General features: G+C 40.3%; 1 protein-coding gene across 4 annotated transcripts in view; it reads right to left on the bottom strand.

Moving 5' to 3' along the window:
• LOC147313188 (unconventional myosin-VI) overlaps window positions 1–12,556 on the bottom strand; it is a 157,855-nt gene that overhangs the window by 144,220 nt on the left and 1,079 nt on the right. The window lies entirely within an intron of this gene.

Raw genomic sequence — 12,556 nt, 5'->3', positions numbered from 1 at the left:
TGTCCGTAGTTCCTATGTCTCTGTTCTGCTCTGGCAGCCACTCTCATCATCACTGGACTTATCACTGAACTCATCATCACTGCACTCATCAATGAAATCATCATCACTGGAGCTGGATGGAATTTCCTGGACTATTCTGTACGCTGCCTTATTCTTTGCTGCATTTGAAGTCTACAAAATATGATAAAATAATTATTATAGTAACTCAAACTACAGCTGATCTGCACAGAAATATACATTTTAAATGAGTAGCTTATAAATGTAACAATTATATGCTTACTTATAACCAAAACAGTCCCAAAAAACAGTGAGACAATTTATGACTTATGTTAAAAAAATATAGTGGGTAATGCATGATGTCCACTACAGTGGACACATGGTTAATCGTAGTTTTCTACATATTAGACATAACAATTTCTTATTCCAAACAGATAATATCCTTCCCTAGATGTTACTGCATATCATCATATTTTTTTTACCTGTTGGGCTCTTTTAGCATAGAAGGATTGACAGGATATGCCAGCAGTGGTCGGCAGGGGTGACAGTTTGCCTGCCATCTTTGATTCAGAGGAAATTTACTTGCAGTTGCACTAACTGAACACTGAATTGACCTCAATGGAGCATGGCAGCAGAGAGCACTCTAGAGGCTAATATGCAGTTCCACCATAGAAACCAATGCATTAAAGAGATATGTACGTTTTAGTAGCTGTCCACTCCAGTGACCACTATGCATCAGAGGGTTAATATTTCTTTCTACACCAGGATCTTTTTCTACGTAGCTGACGCTGGTAACTGTGCAGGGGCGGATCTAGCAAAGTTTAGCCAGGGGGGCCGATAGGGCATTAACAGGGAAAAGGGGGCACAAAGACATACTTTTCTTTCTTATTCTCATTTAAAATGTCTAGCTTTTAATAAATAATTATCTGACACCCAAAGTTTTAATTTGATGTAAAATGAATAGAAGTCAATTACTGTATATAGTGACTATTAAGTCTAATATATATACCCTAGTAAGCTATAGTACTTTTTACTTTGGGAAGGTACCATCTGTGCAGTCTGCAATTTTGTTGAAGAAAGATGTTGAATCTATTTAATATTTCTTGAAAAATAATTGATTTCTGTGCATTTTTTTTCACACTGCATCAAATTAAGGTTGATTACGTCGATTAAGCATCATGAGGTGGCGCGTGAGGGGTGGTTCCTTATTTTTTATTTATTTCTTTTTGTTGTTGCTGGGAGTTGGAACCCTATTAGTTAGGTTGCTTAATATTTACGCTAAGTACTCTTTAAAATACCAGAATAGGGAGGATGGTGTAGGTCTAAGTTTATTAGATTGATCAGTATTGCTGAACTATGAAATATTTTTTTTGTATACAGGTATAACAGAATAGCTTTAGTGTAGTTGTTGTTTTAAACTTGAGTATGAACTTGCAGACTTGCAAAATGCAGCAAGATATTTTAAAAAACAGTTTTGTTGATTAAAAAACACTATATCGGATTCATATCGGTATCGGCAGATATCCAAATTTATGATATCGGTATCGGTATCGGACATAAAAAAGTGGTATCGTGCCATCTCTAGTATTAATAACAAAAAAAAAAAAAAAAAAAAAATATATATATATATATATAATTATAATAATAATAATAACTAGCACTCTAAAGCTCAAGCATTAATCTGGTGAAGCTGGAAGCTGTTATTAAAGTTTCATATTTTTAAGAAGTGGTAACAATTTATATATTTTATGGTTCCTGTACCTGAAAACGCTCCATAGCACCGCCTACAAAATTGCAACAAAGAAGCTCCGCCCAACAAGTCAGCCATTTTTACCAAAGAGGCATGTCAGGCATGCTTTGTGCCATTCACAGCTGCTGTACTTTACAGAGGTGGGACTCGCCAGACACCCCGCGATACAATATTTGCACAATACTTCATTCACAATACAACATCAATGCAATTTAAACATTCTGCGATATGCTGAGTATTGCAAAAGCATATCCATACATGTTTTTATCTAATAAAGTTATCTCACTTCAGTTTTTTCCCCTGCAAAATGACACAAACGTGTCAAGCATACCAATACTGTCACTAAAACCTGCCTCAGGACAGTCAGTCTGCACTTCCCCCAGAGTTTTCTCCAATCCCAGGACTCTAACAAGTTCCAGATTTAATCAGATCAACATATAGCAACATGATTTAATTCGCGGGTGCTCATCAATGCCACCCAGGAAGTGATGTGGAGCTTCTTAGAGCGACAGCCAACAACAGTCCAACAAGTCTGTGGAAACTGATTGGACTGCAGTTTTAATTTTGTCTGGAGTTTTGGTTTTTTAGTTCAGTCTTGTTTCTGTCTTTTTAATTGTTATTTTACACTATATTACATTATATTTGTCACTGGCAAATATCATTTCAGATAGCTGAAATAAAAACTGAAAAACCACAACTAACTAAAATGTTTTTGTCCACACCTAGCTACTTTTAAATGTATAAAATCTTTGCTGAAATCTGCAAATTTTTGCCACGAAAAAGATTAAATTCAAATTCAAATTCAAATTTTATTTGTCACGTACACAGTCATACACAGTACGATATGTAGTGAAATGCTTGGACAACTGCTCGTGACCTAAAGAAAACAAAAAAGGAAAAGGCTATGAATAAGATAGGAAATAAATATGAAAAATTAAAAAGGGTAAATTTAACTAGGAAGAAATAGAATATAAATTAAGGTTAAAAATGAAATAACTGTACAACACAAATTAGAATGAAGGGTAAATTTAACTGGGAAGAATAAGATAAAGATAAATATATAAATTAAAGTTGAAAATAAAATAACTGTACAACAAAATACACAATATAGAACTATATAAGAATGTATGAAGAAATATAAATATAAATAAATATATACACAATAACAGCAGCTGTACAAGTATTAACCGGAAATGAAGAATATAGTGACCAGTGTTGTGCAAATCATTAAAAAATAAAAAATCACAATGATCTATTTGTCATCCCGTGTAGTTTTTCCAACGTAAACAAAGGCACAACGTTTACCCATCACAGCTGAAAAGGTGATCAAACCTGCTGTTGATCAACTTTATTTCCAACGGTAAGCCCTTGGAGAAACGAGCCTTACTGCTGACTACATTAACATTAAACTGACTCTGCAGCTAATTTTAGACTCTGAACGTCGCACTCGATAATTGTTGCTTTCACCACGGAGCTCACAAAGCTGCGGGGACGACTGATCCCTCCCGTCTGAAGCAGCTAATTAAGAAAACCACAAAGTACCAGCGACAGCCGGCCAGCAGCAGAGCTGAGCCTCGACTGCAGCGCTCACCGTCACATTAATGTTTTTGGGGGGTTTTTCTAGCAAAAGCCTGAAACTAAAAGGGCTGAAGCTATTTCTAGCTGCTGCCCTAAATATTAAAATCCTGCATGGAAGTGTAGCTCCTTAGCTAACCCGTCTCCAGCTGTCAGCATCCTCTGGAGCAGGATTTCCATTAACAGAGTCATTCAGACGAAACATTAAAGACGCAGCTGAGAAGTGAAGGACTGCTGATTGTTCACATCAGACCATCATAATAAAAAGCTGCTTAGAGTGAAAACTTTGAATAAGAAGAAGAAAGGAAAACAGGGAAATACAGGGAAGTGTATTTAAAGCAACTCGCTGGACGAGTTTTCACCTAAGTGCAAATAATGAAACTGAAATATTAGAAACCGGCCACCTCAACGCTGCTGCACGATGAGCATCCTAAAAATAAATGGGACACACCGAGGTCGCATCATGACAGATACGCCTGAAGTCAGAGTAAAAATAACCTTTACTACTTTTTATAACACTTTATAATAAACACGGTAATAAAATATAAACCAAAGTTATTAAATATGCTTAAAAAACAGAATAACAATAAATTAATGTTTAGTTTTCATTCATATTGTTCAAATGTATTCTATCATGTTTCACACAGTGAACATGTCGTATCATTAGTGTGGTGCATAATTGTTCACATAAGTTGCATATATTCAAGTATTTCCCAGGTCTGAGAAGCAAAGCGTGAAAGGACGAGCCGGGGAAGCTCCACTGCCTGCAGCAGTGTATCAGAACACGGCCCTCTGCTCTATTAATGTCTCAGCTCATGTGTGACTCCCCTGATTAATAAAATGTAAAGCTCATTTTGCAAATGACAGTCCTTATTCCAGTCAGAAAGGAGGATAGAGAGCGCGGCACTCTCACCGGCTAATGTTCTGTCAATCACAAGTCAGCCAGTGAGTACACGCCGGATAATCCCGTTTTAAAAAAAAAAAAAAAAAACACAGTATGACCAAGATTCACAGATCAAACAAAACAAGTTTCTCACACCTGAAGCCTTTTCATCCATGTCTTATACCGTCTGTGAGTGTGCAAGCACAGTGGCAATGTCCATCTATTATATACAGTCTGTTTTTCCGTAAATCCAGGCAAACATCTTGAACTGAATGATCATTATTACACACAAACACTGCTTTAGCACTTCTAACCCAGGAATTCCCGTACACAGTCGCAACAATTATTTTCACCTAGAAGTTAAAGGAAACCCGGAAAGCTAGCAAAAAATTTCAATCACACGATGAGGAATTTATTCAGACAAAAAAATATGCTGTCACAAGCACAAGCCTCAGTCCCAGTGAAGCTGATATTAATACCACCAAAGACAGGATCATATATCTGAGAGGTGAAGAAAGAAAAGAGAGCCAGCACAAAAATAATCAGACATATAGAAACACTGTTACATCTACAGTTTGGTTCACACTGAGATATTTTTTTTAATTTATTATAAAAACATGAATTAAAAAGGAAAACATCCTTAAACATCAGCAGACGAGCCCATTAGCAGCTCCATGACTAACAGAAGCCACCATCAGCATATGAATGATTACCACTACATTACATTAATGCCTGCTATGGAAAATACTTATCATTTGTGGATGCTATATTTACCAAAAACAAAAGGTGCTCTTTATTGTTTAAACACACGCTCAGAAAAATGGATTTTACCACCATGGTGTCCTGACCATTATTTTAGCATAACAAACATAAACGTCCCACGGCTATTTCGAAGAAGTGCAGTGACTTAGTAGTTTGAGGTTACGGTTTCCAAGGTCGGAAACTTTATACCCACATTATTAAATACGTCCGAATCACCTCATTTGATCAAAGAAGCGTCGTTTCCCTTTATTCCAGTCTCCAGTGAGGAGGCTGACACACCTGCTTCTCAGCCTTTCAACTTCCACAACAAAGAGGTTCAGTATTTGCTTACAAGCTGAACATCTTTCAGAGTTTGCATATTCAAACATGCCGATGGTAAAAGAGCAGCCAGTTGTTTGCTCATCTGAATAATGAATAAAAGCGGGAGAACGTGATATGATGTCAAACAACAGACCAGCTCTTCGTGGTTAAATGACTGGAAAAACATCCTGATGCAGGACAAAGTAAAGGGTGGAGTTACCACCATGCCACCGGTTTCAATGTGGGCACCAGAGAGGATGTTGGACTACACTGGTGGCAGTAGGAGTGTCTGAATCATTGGGGCGTAAATAAAGGTTGTGAAAACTTCTCTTTCCAGTGTGCAGCTGCTTTGAAGCAGACGAGCGTGGTTGAGTGGAGCTGAAGTAGATTTTTTTGGTTTCCCCTGTGATGCAAAAAGCGTTTGATTAGGTCTGTCAGCCGAGTCTCGTTGTGAGACCTGAGTCACATCATAGCAGGAGGTATTTTTAGTCCACAGACTGTTTTCTTTGCCCTATTGAGACGTGCGCCTTTGTGGTATTTGTGCTTCTGGTTCGTTTCAGCTTTATGCAGCCACATTAGCAACAAATCAGAGCTGCGCTGTGTTACAGACCCCAAAGGCTGAACACTCGACAATGCCAGGGGCCAAACTGGGTGTGAGGGCACCTTTAGAGCACAGCTGGCGATCTCTGCTCTGCATTCCTGGATGTGTCCGTTTTTTTTAACTCTCACGAGGCAAAGTCATTAGCAAAATAAAGTTTAAAGAAAACCCACTGACGTAGTTGGTCCAATCGCCCAACCCAACTGATGGGAAGGTTTACTTGTGATCATCTGTGACCACTTCTGTTGTTTCTTTGGTAAGAAGACATTTTGCTGTGGATAAAATGTTATAAAACATTGCGTGAGGAGCCCATTCACTCAGGAGGGGCTCAGAAAGCACCCAACTGAAGAAGTGGTTTAAGCATCTGACCGGGATGCCTCCCTAAGGTGCCACCCCAAAGTGGCCTTTTCAACCAGACCAAGGCCCCTGCCATGACACCCTGGAGAGAGTATATCTTTTGGCTGGCAAGGAAAGGCCTCGACTCCTAGAAATTAAGAAAATTCATTTACTGTGTGAAAGATCTCTCTCCTCACCCCAGCAATGATTCATTGGTCACACAGGTGTAGTAGGAGCTCCACCCGAGCCGTGCAGTAGTGTCCCGGCAGGTAAATAAAGCTCGCTAACCAAGCTCACACACCCACACATGAAGGAGATGCTTTAGGTTTATGCTGCACTGGAGGCTGTACGCTGGCTATTTGGGGCTGGTTTCTCGATTTTTAATCTCAGTTTTGGAGAAGTCGGGTTTAGCGTTACATGATTTGAAGTGTAAAATCAAAAATGCTTTCTCAGTCCCTCCCTCACAAATAAAGAGAACAATGAATACATTTAAAGATCAATCTAAAAACCATGCTCTGAAACATCTGCACATAGTGTGTCGTAAGCCACCTTACAGTAGCGTTAAAGTCGGTCTTTTATTCGGTGGAGTGGTCAGAAATGAGTGGCTGAGCTCGCGCTGCAGCAGCTGTGGCTCTGAGGACGCCGCTCTTCACGGCAGCAGAGGAAGCACTGTTCGAATCGACCTGCGGTCGTATGTGTGCCGACCCACTCTGCGCCGAGCCGACAAACAGCTGATTGTTGGATCTGCGTCGTTGCTAACTGAGAGCTCGCTGTCAGGACCGCTCGGCCAGGTCACGTGGTGAGCGCAGAGCCTGCGATGAATTCAGAGAACCCCCCGAGGGCAGACTGACAACAACAGAGGGGAGGAGATACAACTACACCATGATAGATTCTTTATTTGAAACTTCCAGGGAAGATGCTGGAAATCTGTGGATACAAACAGCCAAAATGAAAACCTTTCCTACTGAAGAGCCAATAACATTCCCTGTGAGGTATTCTTCAAAGCACAGTGAACCACATATGAAGCAAATATTATGGAAGTGTGCACATAAAGTTGAACAGCCATTGTTTAGCTTCATTTGACCTTGTATACTGTGGTAAAGAGAAAGCTGAGAGTCAAGGTGAAACTGTTGATTTAGCAGCCCATCTACGTCCCCACCCTCGCCCATGAGCTGTGGGTAGTTACAGGAAGCGTACAGTCATGAATCTGCATCAGCTCTGAACAGGACGACTCCTGGACATGTCCTCTGTGAGGCGTTTCATCCATCCCCAACTGGGAGGAGATGCTGGACATGCTGGAGAGATTATGTCTCTCAGCTGGTTTGGGAACACCTACACCACAGAAGAGCTGGAGGTGGAGGCTGAGGAGAGGGAGGTCTGTTTAGACTGCTGCCCCATCGACCAGCAATGAAGGGAAACTACTGCTAATTATCCAGTTGCACCGTTTAAAGAGTCGTGATAAAAAACAATCCAAACAGCTTTTAGACATCAGCAGCAGAGCTCCGTACTATGAAACAAGCAGGGCTGTTAGAGGCTTTAACATAAAAGCCCCGATCACCTAGAGACTGCTAAACAGTATGGCTCAGCATTTACTCCAATAGAGTTAGGTTTTTAATATAAACTCAGAAACTCAAGTCTCCATAATAAATACTTTCTTATAGGTAGCAGTACTTTTATTAATTAAACTGAGTTTTATGTGGGCCAGTAAAAGTCTGACCCACCGGCTTATATGGACATGGACAAAGGTTAATCAGCATAAGCCACCATAATAGACAATATGTGTATATTTTTAGGCTGGCAGAATTGTGAAAGCGATTCAAGCGAACATTAGATTATGGTTATTCCTACACGCCGTTTTCTCCATGACATGAAGTAAGGGCTCCTGATTGCTAACTTTTTCAGCTCGTCCTGTTGCCATTTTCCTCTCTGGGAGATGATTAACACCAGCTGATGGGCTCGGGCTGTTCTCTAACTGTGCAGAAAATGATGCCGTGTTTCGCCCTCTCACAGCGCCGCTGAACTTTGCACAGCTGATAACGGCCTTCGTCGGGGTGTCTTTACGGGCAGCCGTGAGGGTTTTCTGCTAACGAGCATCACATTTCCTCCTCCATAAAACTGCAGCACGACATCGCTTCTGAGGACGTGATGCAACATTATCAGCTCACTCACATCTTCTTATGTATTTTTAAGGCTGCTGATTAGTAAGAGCAACAAAGCGTGGGAGCAGTTTTACAGAGATAGTTTAGACTGGTCTGTGGGGTTAGACCAGTCTTAACTTAGCTCATAGTTTAATGTGATGCAGGATAGTCTGTTTCACATAACAAGGATTAGATCATTGTTAGTCTAAAAACAATTAGATGCTCAAAGCACTTTCACACTCATTCACTGTTGATCTATGTCTTAGTGCTTTTGTCTCCCATTCACACACACATACACTCTCTGATTTTCAGTGTCCTTCCCAGGGATATCTAAATGACCCACTTCTGGCAACTTTGAAAACCTGTCGTGCATTGCTTCTGTGTAATAGTATCACTAAAGGAGTTTTTAAATGGTTATTGAACTGATTTTTAGTCTCTTTGGGCAATCAATCCTTTTGTCCCCCCCACAGAGGGTCTCAGAAAATATACTATAACGTAGTCAAATCAGTCACCTACACCTGATGGTGATATGACCTCTTCCTGTACATCAGAGACTTAAATTGGTGCAATTTTGCAATTGAGACCACAACATAATTAATGACACTGATGCTCATTGAAAAAGCTAAACAAAAAACAGTTCTGTCTTTGGACTGTTTGCAATATTTATTTGGTATTGGCAATATTTAATTTAATGTGGGTAACACAGGTATGAGGGCTCAAAGATGTACAAAACTTTGAGCCTGAAGTAGCCGAGGTTAAATCAGCTAATCAGGTGAAAGACCTTCGCTGATTTTTCTATTATTCAGTGGTTAAAAGGAAACCAAACAATCATTCGTGCACAGCCATCTTTCCACTTTCTGCTGCCTAAATCAAACACCAAAGCTATCTCGCACTAACTGATCAAACCAATCCGGATGTGATCTAAACTTTCTTCTTGTGTTAAGTTTTGTTTATTTAAAAAGTCACACATGAAAGTTACCCAGCATTCTTTGAAGCAGTTCACCGGCTGCAGCCGCACCCACAAGAAACATTGGTCTGAAAAGGGCGTGTCAGCAGGTGAGTCCTTTCAGAAAGTAACGTGACCTTCCCTGACACACACACACACACACACACACACACACACGTACTTCTGTACTTTCAATTTCTTAATCCCAAGCCAAACCTTAAAACAATGTCTGAAAACCTCTTCTGAAGCGGTCCTCACCGACCACACAAAAGTTCTCACTATAGGCAATTAAAACTGAACCGAGTCCTCACAAAGGTGGTAATATAGGTCAACACACACACACACACACACACACACACACACACACACACACACACACACACACACACACACACACACACAAACCTGTGTGTGTGTGTGTTTCTGCAGTTTACATTTCTTAAACCAAATCAAACATTTAAACAGTCTGAAACAGTCTTTTGAAATAGTCCTTACTGCAGTGGATTAAAACTGAACCAGGTCCTCACAAAGTTGGTAACCCCACACGCACACACACACACACACACACACACACACACACACACACACACAACTTTGCACTTCTTAATCTCAAATCAAACCTTAAAACAAGGTGTGAGACAATCCCTTGAAGTGGTCCTCAGTCTGCAGAAAGGTCCTGACTACAGACAATTAAACTGAAACTTGTCCTCACAAAGGTGGTGATACACACACACAAACACACAGAAACTATTCAGTTTAGTGAATAAAAACTAGTATTTGTATTGGTTCACATACAGTACTTTTATCTGATCCTGTGCTCTGCCTCTACACTGTGACATAAATTAGAGACACACCCCTAATAGACTGCTGCTGTAGTACAGCACGCTCAGGCAGTGAACTTTATTGTTCAAGAAGTAAATCCTCTTCCTCAGTAAAAATATCTTAAATTAGCAAATTCAACCATCCAAAAATGTTCAGGAATATCAGGAATACTCTGTTATCCTATTTTTAAAACTCAGAAACATTACAGTTGGTCTCAAAGAGCATATCTGTCCCTTGCATGACCTGCTCGGACGCTGCTTCTTTGCAATTTCAGCCGACGTCTGGGCTTTCTGAAGTGCTGATCTTTTATGAACAGTTTGTAATCCAGATTAAAGATTGACAGGAGTCATCCTCCTCAAGTTGAAGTCTAACCCCAATAAAAAGTGTCACAAGAAGCTAAAAGGTGGTACATTAGTCAAAGAGCCGACTCGCTCTGAGCAGTGACAGCCCTGAAAATACTAAAGCCAATCCGCACTGATCAACAACCACTGATCAGCAACCACTGATCAGCGGGCTATCATAGTCATTGTGCAAGTGTACTCTTTATAAGGTTGTGGAAACCTGCAATCAGCTGAGACTGAAGAAGTCACTTGGATGATGAAACATTTCTCCCACTGAAAATGCTTCGTCCAGATGAACAAAATCAACTTTTTGGATGTTACCAAATAGATTAGCAGCATCCATCAAATCCAACCCTCTATTGTCATTTTTGGCTCTAAGAAGATGGCCATGGCCAAACTAGGCTGAAGTCACCTGGACAAGTGACTAAATGTTTCTTCCAGTAAAAATGTTATTTCCAGATAAACAGAATCAACTTTCCACAAATGTCCACAATCCAAAACGTGATGTCAGGGTAGTTTAGTCCACATGTTAAAAGAAGGCCATCTGGATTCTAACTGATAAGTGACTTACCTCAAATGATTCACTGCATTTGGCCTGGTTTTAACTACCCTTGATCTATCCTAAGCTCAATGGGATGGTACTTTGCTCAGGGGTACCTCAGGGTAGCTGTTCTAGTAGTCTTAGTTGCCTTTACTTCACCAAACCTGCTAAAAACTTTTTTTATTGTTTTAAATCCTAATTAAGAACAACATAAACATGGAAACTGCAGCCCGACTCAAAATGTCAATAGCAGTATCTTATCATGGAAGTCTCTGTAGTCATGAAACCCACAACTGGAGCACTCTTTGACTTCCAGAAATTGTCCCAACAGATAAAATACTCTAAGTGACTCTTGAGTGTGCTTCCTGTCACTCTGAAACACTTCTATGACCTGTCCAGCAGTCTTTTCCTCCATGCTGTCACTTCCTGACTGCAGATTATTGAATGGGGCTGACAGACGGTGATATCAGGCAAACGACTCACATTTTAAAAAAAATAAAAGGACAGGAAGTGCCCGGCTCCACAGAGACTCTGAGACAACGAGGACCAAAAGACAAGAGCTGCATCAGCTTATTTAGCCAAGAGCATCCTGGAACATAAACACACATACTCATATGTGTTCACATTAAGAAAAAACAACCCCACCTGAAAACTGTTTTTTCCTGAGTGTGGACGACGTACAGTTACATAACACATCTCATAGCAACAAAGTGTGGAGGGCCATTGGAGAGCTGGCTGTGCACCCGTATCGGCTAAATATAACGAGCAGGAAACAGAGAGGAATAAAGGCTGTGACGCCGTTACCAGTACTAAACTGGGCCCGAACCATGGGACCCCGCTTGACTCTGGCCCCGAACTTTGAGTCTGCCACTTGTGCCCAGCTACAACTGGAACTATTGGTGGAATAATTGATCAGCTGGTCAACACAAAATTAATCTGATCTCTCAGAAATAAATGTTTAGTGGCCTTCAAACCACAATGACGAAATTTTCCAATCAGCCGCAGTGAGTCCAACAACAGCCAGCTGTAGTATTTTCCAACAGTACTTCACTCTCTATGTTAACAACCCAAAAATTAACAACTTGTATTAAATATGGGTTTACAAAATGTAAAATATGAATAAAAAAATTACAGGTTTGTGTGCTACTGTCATCTCAACATGCCACAGGAGCTTGTGTGTGCTATTAGCTTACTGTGAGTCATTGTTATATTCAGAATTGACATCATGTAAAAAACAAACAAAAAACCCCATAAAGTCAACATCACGTACACTGATGCGTGCCTAAACCTAAACTCCAGGGCCCGTATCCCTAAAGATTCTGAGAATCCTCTCAGAGAGCTCCTAACTTAACCTAAAAATTCCTTGCCAGGAGTTTTAGCTTAGAAGTGATTCCAGAACATTTTCAGTGAACTCTGAGCAAGGAATGGATGGAAAATCCTATCTTAGTGAGGAGGTGTGGTTGACCCCGTTGCTAGGTATGAGTCATCATTTCAAAAGCCGTGATTGGTTGATCCTACAAGTTTGATGGAAATGAGCTTTTGGTGATAATGAGCAAAGGATGTACCC

This window comes from Aulonocara sp. 'chitande type north' Nkhata Bay, linkage group LG15 (assembly GCF_057382095.1).
Source record: "Aulonocara sp. 'chitande type north' Nkhata Bay isolate Kocher_YH1m ecotype deep benthic linkage group LG15, A_spYH_male_GT1.1, whole genome shotgun sequence".
Lineage (NCBI taxonomy): Eukaryota > Metazoa > Chordata > Actinopteri > Cichliformes > Cichlidae > Aulonocara > Aulonocara sp. 'chitande type north' Nkhata Bay.
The sequence above is the reverse complement of the archived record's forward strand: the minus strand, read 5'-3'. Positions and strand labels throughout refer to the sequence as shown.